Source organism: Diceros bicornis, chromosome 26 (assembly GCF_020826845.1).
Source record: "Diceros bicornis minor isolate mBicDic1 chromosome 26, mDicBic1.mat.cur, whole genome shotgun sequence".
Taxonomy (NCBI): Eukaryota; Metazoa; Chordata; class Mammalia; order Perissodactyla; family Rhinocerotidae; genus Diceros; species Diceros bicornis.
Genome location: NC_080765.1, coordinates 7,406,515 through 7,419,543, shown reverse-complemented (window position 1 = coordinate 7,419,543; position 13,029 = coordinate 7,406,515). Strand labels below are relative to the sequence as shown.

The 13,029-nt window shown below is 50.9% G+C and overlaps 1 pseudogene; it reads left to right on the top strand.

The window, feature by feature from the left end:
- Positions 1-416: 416 nt before the first annotated feature.
- Positions 417-13,029, top strand: part of LOC131422906 (myosin-16-like) — a 47,979-nt pseudogene continuing 35,366 nt past the window's right edge.

The window sequence follows — 13,029 nt, the reverse complement described above, 5'->3', positions numbered from 1 at the left end:
CACACCTTAAGGGAAAGTGAAAACCAAGCGGTAATTGTTTCCCATCCTATTTCACGGTTAAAAGTTCTTGCTTTAACTTCTCCTGGCCCTCGTCTTCTCCTCTATAAAATGAGCTACCCGATCCCTACCTCACAGCCTTTGTGTGAGGGGCATGTGAGATGACAGATGGAGAGTGTTTTGTGTTTGGTGGGGGTACATACTCTGAGGAGTTATTAGTTTCTTATTTTCCGTTATTAAGACCTAATGGCACCAAGACATCCAAAGTGACATGGCAGAAGCAACCCCCTGTCTCTCTCTGGACATTTGCCTCAGCCCACACACAAGTCTTGGTGAACTGTCCTTGCTTTCCCCTCCAGCACCCAGGGAAGTCCTAGTTCCCACCCTTGGTTCCTTCCTGGTCCTCCCTCAGCCAAGCCATGATACCCACTGGATACAAAGGCGAATTTGGGACAATGTGGACCCAATGCCCTTCCTGGCACCTCCTGAAAAGGAGAGGTTTGAAGCCATGAATAAGCCCTATGACATCAAGAGGTCCTGTTGGGTCAAAGGCGAGAAGGAGGGCTTCATTGCTGGGGAGATCCAGTCTGAACAGCGCGACCAGGTCACTGTGAAGACGATCACGAACCAGGTGAGTGAGGAACAATCTCCAGGCTGACACTGAGCTTTGGGAGTGTCAGACACCCAGGCTCTGCCATCTACGCTTCTGCTCGAGAGGCAGGGAGGTAAGAAGAGCAGATGCCTCTGAGTCCCGTGTGCTGGGTTCAAGTTCAGAACTCAACCACACTAAAGCCGTGTGGCCCTGTGCAAGACACTTCTCCTTTCTGATCTTTGGCTCTCTCACAGTAGATTTCCACGTGATAGGACACATGAAAGCACTCTGTATGCTCTGTGCATACGGGTATCATGAGAGCTGCTTCTTTTTAAAGTCCCAAACAGCTCTCAGGTGGAATCTGTTCTAAGAGTGAGAGTGGGCATCCCACCCGTCAGCAGTTGTACCACGTGCCCGTGATGGCACAAGGAATGTGAGACAGGGCCCAGAACACCCTGGCCACCCTGGGTGAGCTCTTCAGCTGTGTGAGCAACAGATGGTGGCTCCTGAGCCCCTTGCTGCATGCCGGTGGCACGCCGGGGCTGGGCTTGTCCTGGCTTGCGAGGACCCAACGCTAAACATTCAGGGGCTTTTGCAGTCGGTTGTTAAAACTTTGACAGCTTGATGTCAGCCATGGTGGAATATTTACACCATGAGAATTGACAAATGGTGGAAATCAGGGATTTTTCTTCCACACAGCTGGGTTACCAGAACACCACTCTCTCTGCTGGTCCATGCTGGGTCTGACTGTGAGGGATGACTTGAGAGAATGGAGAGAAAATCTGGTTTATTAAACCCCTACTGTGTGGCAGACTCCTGGTGAGGCACTGGGCGTTTAGTTTAATCCTTTTAATAACCGTATGTAGTAGGATGTATTGATCTAATTTTGCAGAGGATCAAGGAGACTTTAGGTAACCGTGGGGTCACGAAGACAGCAAATGATGAACTCGGATTCGAATCTAGCTGTATCTGACTCAAATACTGTATGTGCCCGTTTCCCACTACATCACCACGCCATCTCTCCATGGTGGGCTGTGAAGGGGGAGTGTGAGGTAGACACTTGGTTCATTTCACGAATAAGGGAATCCAGAGACCCTCCATGATCAGAACTTGCAATAGCTGAGCTTTGCTTTATGCCTCGCCACCCTTTGAGGGGAGTGGCGGGAGAGAGATGAGGCTGTAGCTGGGTTAAAGTGGGTTTGAACACAAAAGTCAAGCTTAATTCTCAGGAGAAACATACTTTTCAGAAGGGCAGAGCGTTGCAGTGTTGCAAGGAAAGATGGACGATGAGACTGGAGCCCCAGAGGCCCCAGTTTCAAGGCAATTTAAGGACAATTCTTATTTAAGGACAACACTTAACTTCTGTGAGCATCCACAGTGAACACGCCACCCAGCCAGGTTTGGGACAGAAAAGACTGACTCATCTGGCTTCTAAGAAAAAGGCAAAGGCCTCCATTCCTCTGCTGGAGCTGAAAGCAAAGTGTTTGCTTGTGGGCGAGGCCCAGAGATCTGGAAACTACCACTGTAAATGGACTCAATAAAACCCAGCTTGATTTACTCGGTGACCATTACTGGGTGGATTTTCCAGAACTATCAAGATTGCAAATTATCTGCCTATTGGACTCATAAATTATTAAAAGTCCCAGAAAGCCCAGTATGTGTTCCAGCCTCACATCTCAGGCTGCAGGCAGCTCAACGATGTCTGTTTTCTGGATCACGTCTTGAGCTTTGGTTCCAGATGCTGGAACTTAAGAGCTGTTGCTAGTTTTCATTTACAGATGAAGAAATTGGGGTACGGAGGGGGGATGGGATTTGCCTGCCTTGCATGGGAGCTCTGGGCTCTTAATGCTGTACTATTTTCACTCTAACACATCTACATCTCCACACTCATTGTTGCCTTTTTTTGTCTTCTTTGCTTGCTTGCTTGCTTTCGATTTTATCCTTTAAGGTGGTTTGGGGGGGCGGGGTGGGGAATGTCTTTTTTTTTAATGGAAAAGTTCATTGCTATTTAGAAACCACCAGTAATTCTCCAGGCAGGGAGCTAAGAGTCACATCTCTATAAAGCGTCCCTGCGATGGAAGAGCAAGCTCTGATCAGCTACCAGAGTGGACTTGAGGGGAAGAGAAGCTCTGAATGTAGGGAGGGAACTTCACAGCTTACAAGGTATTTTACATGATCCCACTGAAGTTCATATAATTCTCCCAGCAAGCTTCCAAGGAAGCTATTGTCATCCCTACTTCAGAGGGGAGGCAGTTAGGGCTCATACAGCCTCAGAAGTCCCTCCCCATCCCAAGTCTCACAGTGGGACATGACTGGACAAGGAGTTGGGCCCACTGGATGCCTGACTCCAGCTCCTTTCAGGGCACCAGCGAGTGTGTGGGACCCTGTGCCAGATGCCACTATGGCTGTGACAGTACTATTTCCTAATTCAAGTGCTTCTGTGTCTTGACATTCCCCCCATACCACCAGACCCTCACCATGAAGGATGCTATCCAGCAGATGAACCCACCCAAATTCTACCAAGCCAGTGACATGGCAGACATGACATTTTTGAATGAGGCCACTGTTCTGGACAATATGCGCCAACGCTACACTAACATGAGCATCTATGTGAGTGCCTGGGGCTGGGCATGGGGAGGAAAGAGTGGCTGCAGATCTTCTGCCCCTCTCCTGATGGGGAGGGGGCAGCTACTCTATGTTCCCCAGCAACTAGTCTACATTATGGCTCAGATAAGCACACAGGGACCATGTTTTTGACATGTTAGAACTTCCACCCCAAATCTTCGCCATCTCAGTGATGGCACCATCTCCATGGGCAGTTGAAACACCTTTTGCTGAAGCTATTACCCAGAAGTCTTCTTCCCCACCCCACCCCTGAAAATTCCCCAGTCAAAACATCATTTTCTCCCTAGTGACTTTATATGGCTTTATTAGAAGTCCCTCCCTGTCTGTCTGTCCATCCATCCATCCTTCCATCCATCCATCCATCCATCCATCCATCCATCCATCCATCCATTTTCCTTCCTCCATCCATCCATTTATTTATCCTTCTTTTCTTCCTTCCTTCCTTCTTTTCAGCCTTCCTTCCATCCATTCAACCATTCATTCATTCAACAAACATCGAGCATGCTAGGATGAATGACGTGGGTTACTGTCAGTCCCCTGACCATCTTGGAAATCCTAAGACAGAAAGATGACTTTCTGAAGGTGCTGGTGGCTAGACTCAACATGAGATGTAGGGAAGTTTTGGTGTTTGCCTCTCTAGATGTCTTTACTAAAAACGAAAGATGCTTGTCTAGTAGGAATAGGTAAGGTTGGCCATGACTTCAAGGTCAGGGGCCACTGGAGATTTCCTCTCCTTGGGTTTATGGTGACAGCCAAGATGGCTACTACATGCTTCCTCCCCTGTCGTACTTCAATGCGGCTTTACTTCCAGATTCAGGGCCCCCTCCCCCAGCACCATAGCCCCAGGCCATGCTGGAAGAGCTCTAGGAAGCTCTTGGGGATATTTGCTGGGCCTGGAGGCCAGTGGGGGCTTCACTGGACTTCAGTCTGGGAAGAACGACATCCACCTCCAGCTGAGACTGGCGCTTGGGCTAAGAATGTCTATGTGGGCTCAGTGGCCAAGCTCAGGGCTGGGGCTAACTTGGGGCCACTCTGCAGCCAAGAACCTTGCTCCCTGTGGACAGCGACACCATGTCTTTGGGCTAAGGTTACTGCAGGGTCTGGGGAGTGTGGCCTGAGGGAGCAGGGCAGGGAGTCTCCACTGGAAGCCCCTCGGTTGAACCACTGGTTGAACAAGTCTGGGAGGCAGGGGCTGCTCATGGCCCCAACTGGTGTGAGGGACCTCTCCTTTTCATTCTGACCAAAACGGGGACATAACTGGCATCCGGGCTGCTGTCTGCCCCACTCCTTACCCCATGGAGGGAAAGAGTGACTCAATGGCTGGAGTCCCAGGATGAGACACTGTGCGTCATACTCTCAACTCTTTGAGTGGGTTCTTTTTATCTCATCTTTGCCTCTCTTTCTTTGGATCGCATTCTATTTAATAAGATTTCTTTAAAAAACTCAACATATCACAGCTATGCTAAGGAGAAGCTGGGGGTGTTTACTCCCACTTGGACCAAAGTGGAAGGTTTTAAAGTTGAATTGAAAAGAGGCACAGAGTGAGGGCACCAGAGGTCAATGTGAGTGTACAGCAAGGAGAAGGGAAAATTTGGGACCCATTCCTGGGGACCCACGGATTTGGCCATTTCCTGCCCCCACTCACTCTTCCCTCAGACAATTTCTTTTACTACCTCATTGGTTTCTCTGATTTTTTTTTAAATGGGATGATTTGATTTCAAAATTGCCTCGGAGTGAAAAGAGAAGCTGGTGTCTCTTATTAAGAGTAGATTAAATGCAGCTGTCCACCAGAAGGGACCTGTGTCTACACAGTGATGACTCCACAGCTATTAAAATACCCCAGAAATCTGTCCGTGAATTTTCATGGAAAATCTCCCAGATACATTAAGTGGAGAAAGCAAGATATAAAACAGCAGTATAGAATACTACCTTTTGTTTTAAAAACAAGGCGGTGGGGGGAGGGTGGAGATAAAAATGTCTCTCTGGATTTGTTTGTATATGCATCAAAAACTGTGGAAGGGGATATTAGAAACTAACACAATGCCTACCTGTGGGAGGAGGGGGTGGGCACTGAGCAGGTGGAGGGAACTTTGGCTGCATATTTGTCCATATAGTGACTGTATTATTCAAATAATCCTATTGAACTGTCTATTCGAATAATTAAACCAAAAGAAAATTAAAAAAATACATATTAAAGAGAAAGCTTGTTTTGCTTACTCAACAGAGACTCAGACATAGATTTTGTCCCCAGAGAGGACACCATCCTATCTCTCCAGGCTGGCAGTGACCTCCCACCATGCTGTTCTGGGACAGGCTAGGGCCCGGAGGGAAGAGGGCACCAGGAGGAAGGGCCTGCTAATTGTCCTCCTTCCCTTCCACCAGAACTACTCGGGCTTGTTCTGCGTGACAGTCAACCCCTACAAGTGGCTGCCCATCTACGGGGCCTGCTCGGCCAACATGTACAAAGGCAAGAAGCGCACGGAGCTGCCACTCCACCTCTTCTCCACCTCAGACAACGCCTACCATGACGTGCTCCTGAGTGGGGTGGAGCCCGCGGGGGCTCTCGTGGTGGGCACCAAAAATTCCTTTTCCATTGTGGCTCCAAACGCATTAGAACCACATGCTACCCAATCCCGGCCCTGACCCCCACCACCCATTGAAGTCCTTTACTAAACGTTGAGGAGCAGCAACACGCAATATGAACACCAGGTACCAGCGCTCGGTGAGTGCACTGGGTACTCGCCAAGTACCAGCCCGACCTCACACCCTATCTCATTTAAATATCACAAGAACACTGGATGCCAAGTTAAGTAACTAGCCCAGAACTCAAGTCAACACTTAAGCGTCCCCTGTATGACCTCTGCCGTACAGTACAGTGGCCCCGTGAAGTGCTTTTGAGTAACATTTCTCTTTATGTTGCTTATGACTGGGTAGCTCTATGGGACGGGGCAGGTAGAAATGGAGTGACTGGTAAATTCTTGGCCCTTTCTGCAAGGGTGTATGCTGAGAGGCAGGGATGTGGCCACGGACGCCGCAGGATCCTTGGTTTTCAGCCCCACTGGCTGCTGCAACCACTCCCCAAGATGGATGGGATGCTGGGAGACACGGACTGTGTGGCCAGACGATGTCAAACGTCCAGTTACTAAGTGTTTCCTGATTACATCTTCCTGTTGCTGTTTTCTTCCCCACAGACTGTGAAAATCAGTCTATGCTAATCACGTGTGTCCCTTCTGTCTCTCAGTCTATATACATATAATTAGGTCTGTGTCTTACACATGTAATTAAGCCTTCTTAGAATTAATTGGTTGGATTTTGTATGGAAATCAGCAGGCAGCGAGTGGGCTTAGCAGGACGAGTAAGGCTACACCCGTAAACCCAGGGGGGCCTCCATGTCCCCAATCCCCACCCCCACCTCCCCACCCCTGCCTGTCTGTCCCCACTGAGGGGTGACACGTGGCCACGTTTAGCCTGCACACTTTATTACTTTGCTTCTCTCTTTGTGCTTCACTGTCTGCTCCTATTTTCCTCCCACAGTGGAGAATCTGGTACTGGCAAGACTGAGAACACCAAGAAGGTCATCCAGTACTTTGCCAATATTGGAGGAACTGGCAAACAGTCCTCGGATGGGAAGGTAGGGCCCACCGGGCAGGCTCAGAGTCTGTCATCCTCAGCCCACCCCATCTTCAGGCACACACAGCAGTGGCTCACACAGCAGTGGCACACAGAGAAGGGCACACACGGCAGAGCCCTTGTGACCCCCATAGCTGCTCCATGGGTTAGGGCCATTTTACAGACAAGGAGACTGAGGCTTGGAGAGAAGCGACTTGGATGGAGTCACACAGGGAGAAGGCAGCTGCAGACTTAGTCTCCTCCCACAGGATGGATTCTGCTGCCCCAGGCCACGTCTGCCCCCAGAAAGGCGGGGGCCAGAGCCCCTCGTGCTTGGCAGGGGAGAAATGGGGAACAAAGGTTTCTCGTGAAGCTGCTCTGCAGGCCCTGGCAGCCTTGGGGGTGCGATGAGTACTAGCTGGGCCGTTGGCAGCTGTAAAAAGCCGAAAGAGAAAAGGAGAGCTTGGGAGGAAGAGCAGGGACGCCCAGGGAAGTGTTTGCGGCTCCCTCAGGGGTCTCTCCACCAATAGCAAAGTGAGGCAACAACAGCTAAGAGTCAAGGTCTATCGTCTGCCAGGTGATCCTCCAATGTCAGGGCTGCAGGGGGACAGTCATCAGGTGGTGGCCCTCTTCCCAGCTCCGCTCCAGCCCCTATTTCCTAGCCTTCCCAAGGCCCTTTCCCTCCTGCTCCCTGGCGCATAAGCTGCTGCCATTTGAAAGCCCTGGGTCCCCAGGCAGCAGCCAACGGGCCACCGCACCTGGTGTTTCTCTCTGGGTCAGGGGTCCCTGGAAGATCAAATCATCCAGACGAACCCTGTGCTGGAGGCTTTCAGGAACACCGAGACCATCAGGAATAGCAACTCCTCTCGCTTCGTAAGTGTGAGCAGTGGCAACAGTGGCCCCTGGGGGTGGTGGGACAGGCGTCCTCACCCCACTCTAGGTAAGGAAATTTGGGCTGGCTTGAATAGGCGAATGGAATGAAGCAAGTCACAGCATCTCCTTCCAAGAGATTTTTAATCTGTTGTCTGTCAGAGCCCACTTTGATATTTAAATCAAGGGGCTTGAATGCAGAAACTTGGTAACACGTGGTGACAAGCCTCCCCGCTCCTTGGAGGGACATAGGAGAGGTGCCATCCCCAGGGCCCTGGTGGATTGGGAAGCTGGCATGGCCGTCTGGTGGGAGCTGGAGTCACAGAAGGCTTAGAAGTGCTCTGGCCTTTCCCTCCTGACTCCAGTCTCCTGCTGTGGCCTCTCATTGCCTGAGCCAGTGGGCTGGCAGGAACCTGGGAAAACAGGCAGGTGGGAGGAGGTGGGGCAGGTGAGGAATAGAGGTGAGGGTGAATGGACAGAGCAGCCAAGATGCAGATACAGAGGTTCCTGCTTCCAGGAGAGTTTATCTGTGGTTCTGCCGAAGGTCAGGAGAGGGCTGCGATGTCTCTGGGTTAGGCGACTTAGTAGAGGGCTCTCTACCTTTGGCTGGCCAAATTCCCACCATGCCTGCTTCTAATCAGAATTCCAAAGGGTCCCAGCCCTTCCTGCTGAGCCCTCCTCTCCCCTACAAATGCCTCAAACCTACAGACCACCCTACAGATCCTAGATTTAGCTCTGAGACCTGTCCATCTCCTTCTCTGCCCATCTGCGTGGGAAACCCACGGCTCCACATACAGCCACGTCTGGCCCAGTTACATTCTCCATAATGCTCTTAGAATTCAGGGGGGCCGTTAACGAGTGGTTGCGGCCAAACCCGGGCCACGTGTTGCTCTAGAGCTACATGCTTCCTTCCTCACAACCCTCTCCTCTCCTCCCTGCTCAGGGCAAGTTCATCCGGTCCACTTTGGAACTACAGGCAAGCCGGCTGGAACTGACATCAAGAGCTGTGTGTCGGGCCCCTTTTGGAGGGTCTTCTGGGCAGGACCAGCCACATAATTTGTGGGGCCCAGTGCAAAATGAAAATGAGGGGCTCCTGTTCAAAAAGTATTAAGAATTTCAAAACAGCCACAGAAGAACATTAAACGAAGTGCGGGGCCCTTCTGAGCACAGCCTGTCTCATGCCCAGGAGGCTGGCTCTGCTCCTGGGCTCCCCTCTGTCGGCAGTCAGGCCCCCTGAGGCTGTGTCTAAGGGAGGAGGAGGAATGGACCCATGTTGGCTGTGGCACTTGGCTTTATGGAGAAGGGAGCCCTGCTTTCCGCGGAACCCTGCGCTCCAGGCAGAAGGGGTCTGTACGTAGGGGCGTTTTTGCTTCTTTTCCAGATCTCTCAAAGAAATCTCATGTCATCTTGCAGCAAGCAGCCGAGAGGAGCTACCACATTTTCTACCAGATTCTCTCTAACAGGAAGCCTGAACATGTCGGTAAATATCTTTATGCCTGTCTGCCTGCCCCTTAACTTGCTTTTCCTCTCGTTTCAATAAGGAAAGGATTGCTGTGTGCAGAGGGTCTGGTGTCACCTCTGTGGTTCTGCATGAATCTCTTTAGAGTTATGTGAATGGCTTCCAGAGAACTCTCTCACAGTCCTACTTGCACATCTCATCCTCACAGCAGCCTTAACACTGTTGTTGGCCATTTCACAGATGGGGCTTGGGTGTGCCTGTAACTCACGGCTGAGACGTGGACCTGGGATATGGGGCTTTAGGTCCCCGGGTCTTGGACCTGCTGCCTCTGGGTCTGCAGCTCAGACAGCAGCAGAGAGGTCAGCCCAGGACCAGGTTAGCCCTGCCAGTGTCTGCGTGTGCAGTGAGAGCAGGCTCGCCTCCGGGTGGACACGGCCCACACTGAGTGCACAGCTCAGCAAGCAGACTGCACTCACCCACTCAGCTGGATGCCCTTGTGCAGGCACTGACATGCTCAGCCATCCATGGCAGACCTGCTCAGGATATAAGGTCCAGGAGGGATGAAGACTCAATCTTCCACATACACAGCTCCTAATCTAGCCAGAGAATAGGGCACTGGATACCACCCCCACTCACAGGTGGGCTTTATTTGTGTTAGACACAGTGTACTTTTAAATTAATGAATGGTGGTGCTGGCTCGGTGATGTAGGCGTTAAGTTCACACGTTCTGCTTTTGTGGCCCCAGGGTTCGCCAGTTCGGATCCTGGGCCCAGATCTACTCACCGCTCATCAAGCCATGCTGAGACGGCGTCCCACATAGAATAACTAGAAGTACCTACAACTAGGATATACAACTATATACTGGGGCTTTAGGGGGGCAAAAGGAAAAAAAAAAGAGGAAGATTGGCCACACATGTTAGCACAGGGCCAATCTTCCCCCCACCAAAAAAATTAATGAATGGCATTTTGAAATTGGAAGTCTTCACACAAAAAATCAATTTACTGGTTTCTCTGGAGTAGCAGAAGATCCAGTAGCCATGGGCCTGCCCTCCGATGTGGCACTGATCAGGGCAGCTGAGTGGTGGTGGCTCCTTTGGATGGAACTCAAGCTCTCCTATTTACCACACTCCCCACCAAGCCCTATTGCCTTCCTGACCAAGGAGCAGAGTGGCAGGCACCATTAATCTTCCTTCTTGGGCTGCAGTTTTTTTTTGACAGTAGAGATGAAAGAAAAGGAAAATATTTCTTGCACCTATGTCTCTTCCAAAAGTGAAAAAACAAAGATAGACTAAGAGGGGCACACATTTGAAGAAAAACAGAAGTGAGCATATTTCTTTGTAAAAGCACAACATCCCATGCATATTATATGCACGTGAGTGTTATTGCCTCCTGCAGTCATTGTGTTACCTTCTGCCTTTTGGTATGACCTGCTTTTCATAGGAGAGAACAAGGAGAAAGACATGAAGTCATCTATAAAAATATCTATTGGGTGCCTACTAGGTGCCAAGTACTAGGCCAAGTGACAGAGGACACAACCAAGTTCCTGAGACCCTCTTGCCACTCTAAAGCTCCTCCTGTGACCCTGTCAAGTCCCTCCCTGACTCCAGGTGATCCCAGAGGGCAAGGGTGATGACTTACACAGCTCTGTGACCCCTATGATGTCCATCGTCATGCCTGGCACATGCGAGGCATTTAGAGATATGGGTTAAAAAGGAAGGAGAAGAAAACCACGTGTCACCAAGCTGTTAACCCGCTTTCCTGCTCTTGGCAGAGAGTCTGCTGCTGGTCCCCAACCCTAAGCAGTAGCACTGGGTGAGCCAGGGCGTCACCATGGTGGATAACGTGGACGACAGGGAGGAGCTGCTGATCACAGATGTGAGTGGGAGGGCATGGCTAGTGGAAGACAGGGAGAGCCAGATGGAAACTTTGGGGCCTTGTGTGCACTGCCACCAGAATTGTGGTGGGGGGTCCCTCAGAGCTGTCAGACAGCAGCCAAGTTCTTTCCTGGAGATTTCTGGGGTTGCAGTTGACATTTATCCCAAGCCCGTAGTAGCAAGCAGGGTTTCTCTTTGCAGAGTTGAACTAGAATTCCACAGGGACTTAAGGGGCCATCCTCTCCACGCAACTTTCCCTCCTCCTCAGTCCAGCTAGAAGTTCCCACCGCACCCTCTCTCTCCTTCTCTTACGGCACTGAGCACCTGTGACTTCTGTTAGTAGGGTTTGTGTACTAGGCCCTCTCTCCTCTTTGACAACAGAATCGATGCCTGAGGCATCTTTGCCTTCCCCTCTCCCAGTACCCAGCATGAAGCCTTAACAATAATAATGATGGTAATAACTTCCCATTTATTGAGCACTTATGATGTGTCAAGCACTAGAGTAAACGTTTACACATCATTCTGGTTTATTCTTATGACCACCTATTATCCCCATTTTACAGATGACTAAACAGAGGCCAGAGAGGTTAAATGAATCAAATGACTATATTGCAGAGCATCTGGTCTGGGATCCTTGGAGGAAAACAGACCTCTCCTTGTATAGAGTATGTCTGACTCTCAGAACCCACACCGGGCCGCAGTGGCCCATTGGTGCCAACCCATTGTGGCTGTGCCGTGGCCTCTCCTCTGTGGATGAGAAGCCAGGAGTTCCTTGGCTTTCTCCTCCCCGTGGCCTTGCAGGTTGTCTTTGACGTGCTGGGCTTCAGCGCCAAGGAGAAGATTGGCGTTTATAAGCTGACTGGGGGCATCATGCGCTTTGGGAACGAGAAGTTCAAGCAGAAGGCCAGAGAGGAGCAAGCTGAAGTGGACACCACAGAGGGTAGGTGTTTGGCTGGGGCCATTCAGGGAGGAGGCAGCCAGAGGCGGGGGCACACTGCCCTCCAGGGCTTCGTGCACCTTTCAGAGACAGGCTGTAAACCAGGACTGTTGCTTGGATGTCCAGACATCGGTACTCTCAGAGACACGACAGAGAGTCAGAGACGTGATTTTGGTTTCTATACTCTGTTTTGCCACTTGACCTTGAATGAGTGTGGAAACCATCTCAGACCTCTGTTTTCTCATTGGCAAAGTGGGGTCTCCTCCACCCTCTCCTCACGCCCTTTCCTAACCACAGTAGTCAGTGCTGGGCCTCTCTGGGGCAGGGCATTGTCTTTCTTTCACTCACCTGCTTTGTCCATCCCCCCTCAGTGGCTGACAAAGTCTCCCATCGCATGGGTCTCAATTTGGGGAAACTCCAGAATGTCATCACCAGGCCCCGGGTCAAAGGAGGCAACGCGTTTGTGCAGAAGGGGCCAGAACCTGGAACAGTGCAAGAACTCCCTCGGGGCCCTGGGCCAGGCCGTCTAGGACAAGATGCTCAAGTGGCTGGTGGTCAGGACCCACAAGACCTTGGACAGCAAGGTGCAGAGGCAGTTCTTCACCGGGGTGCTGGACATGGCCGGCTTCGAGATCTTTGAGGTGTGCCTGGCCTCACATTCCGCTTCTGCCTTGGGGTGCCCATCCTCCTTTTATGAACTACTTTTCACCGGGGTTCTCTAGTTTCTCACCTTGGGCCTGGGGCGGGCCAATCTCAGTGTGCTCCTGGGTCTCTGACCTTTGGACTCCAGAAAGTTCCGTCTTCATTTGTGAGGCGCCAAGTCATAAAGAATGCTGTGAACATAATGGACAGAACCAGTGGTGTGCTGGAGTGGCCTGTGCTGGCTCACAAGGGCTGACTGTTAAATTTTCTGGAATTTTGTGAGCCAGCTGACATCATGTTGATACACGGCCATGGTATGAATGTTTACACCATGGAAATTGGCCAGCACTGCAAATCAGATTTTTGTTTTTTTTTCAGCCCAGACTCTGGGCTAAGCTGAGTCTCCTCAAAAACCTTACAAGGC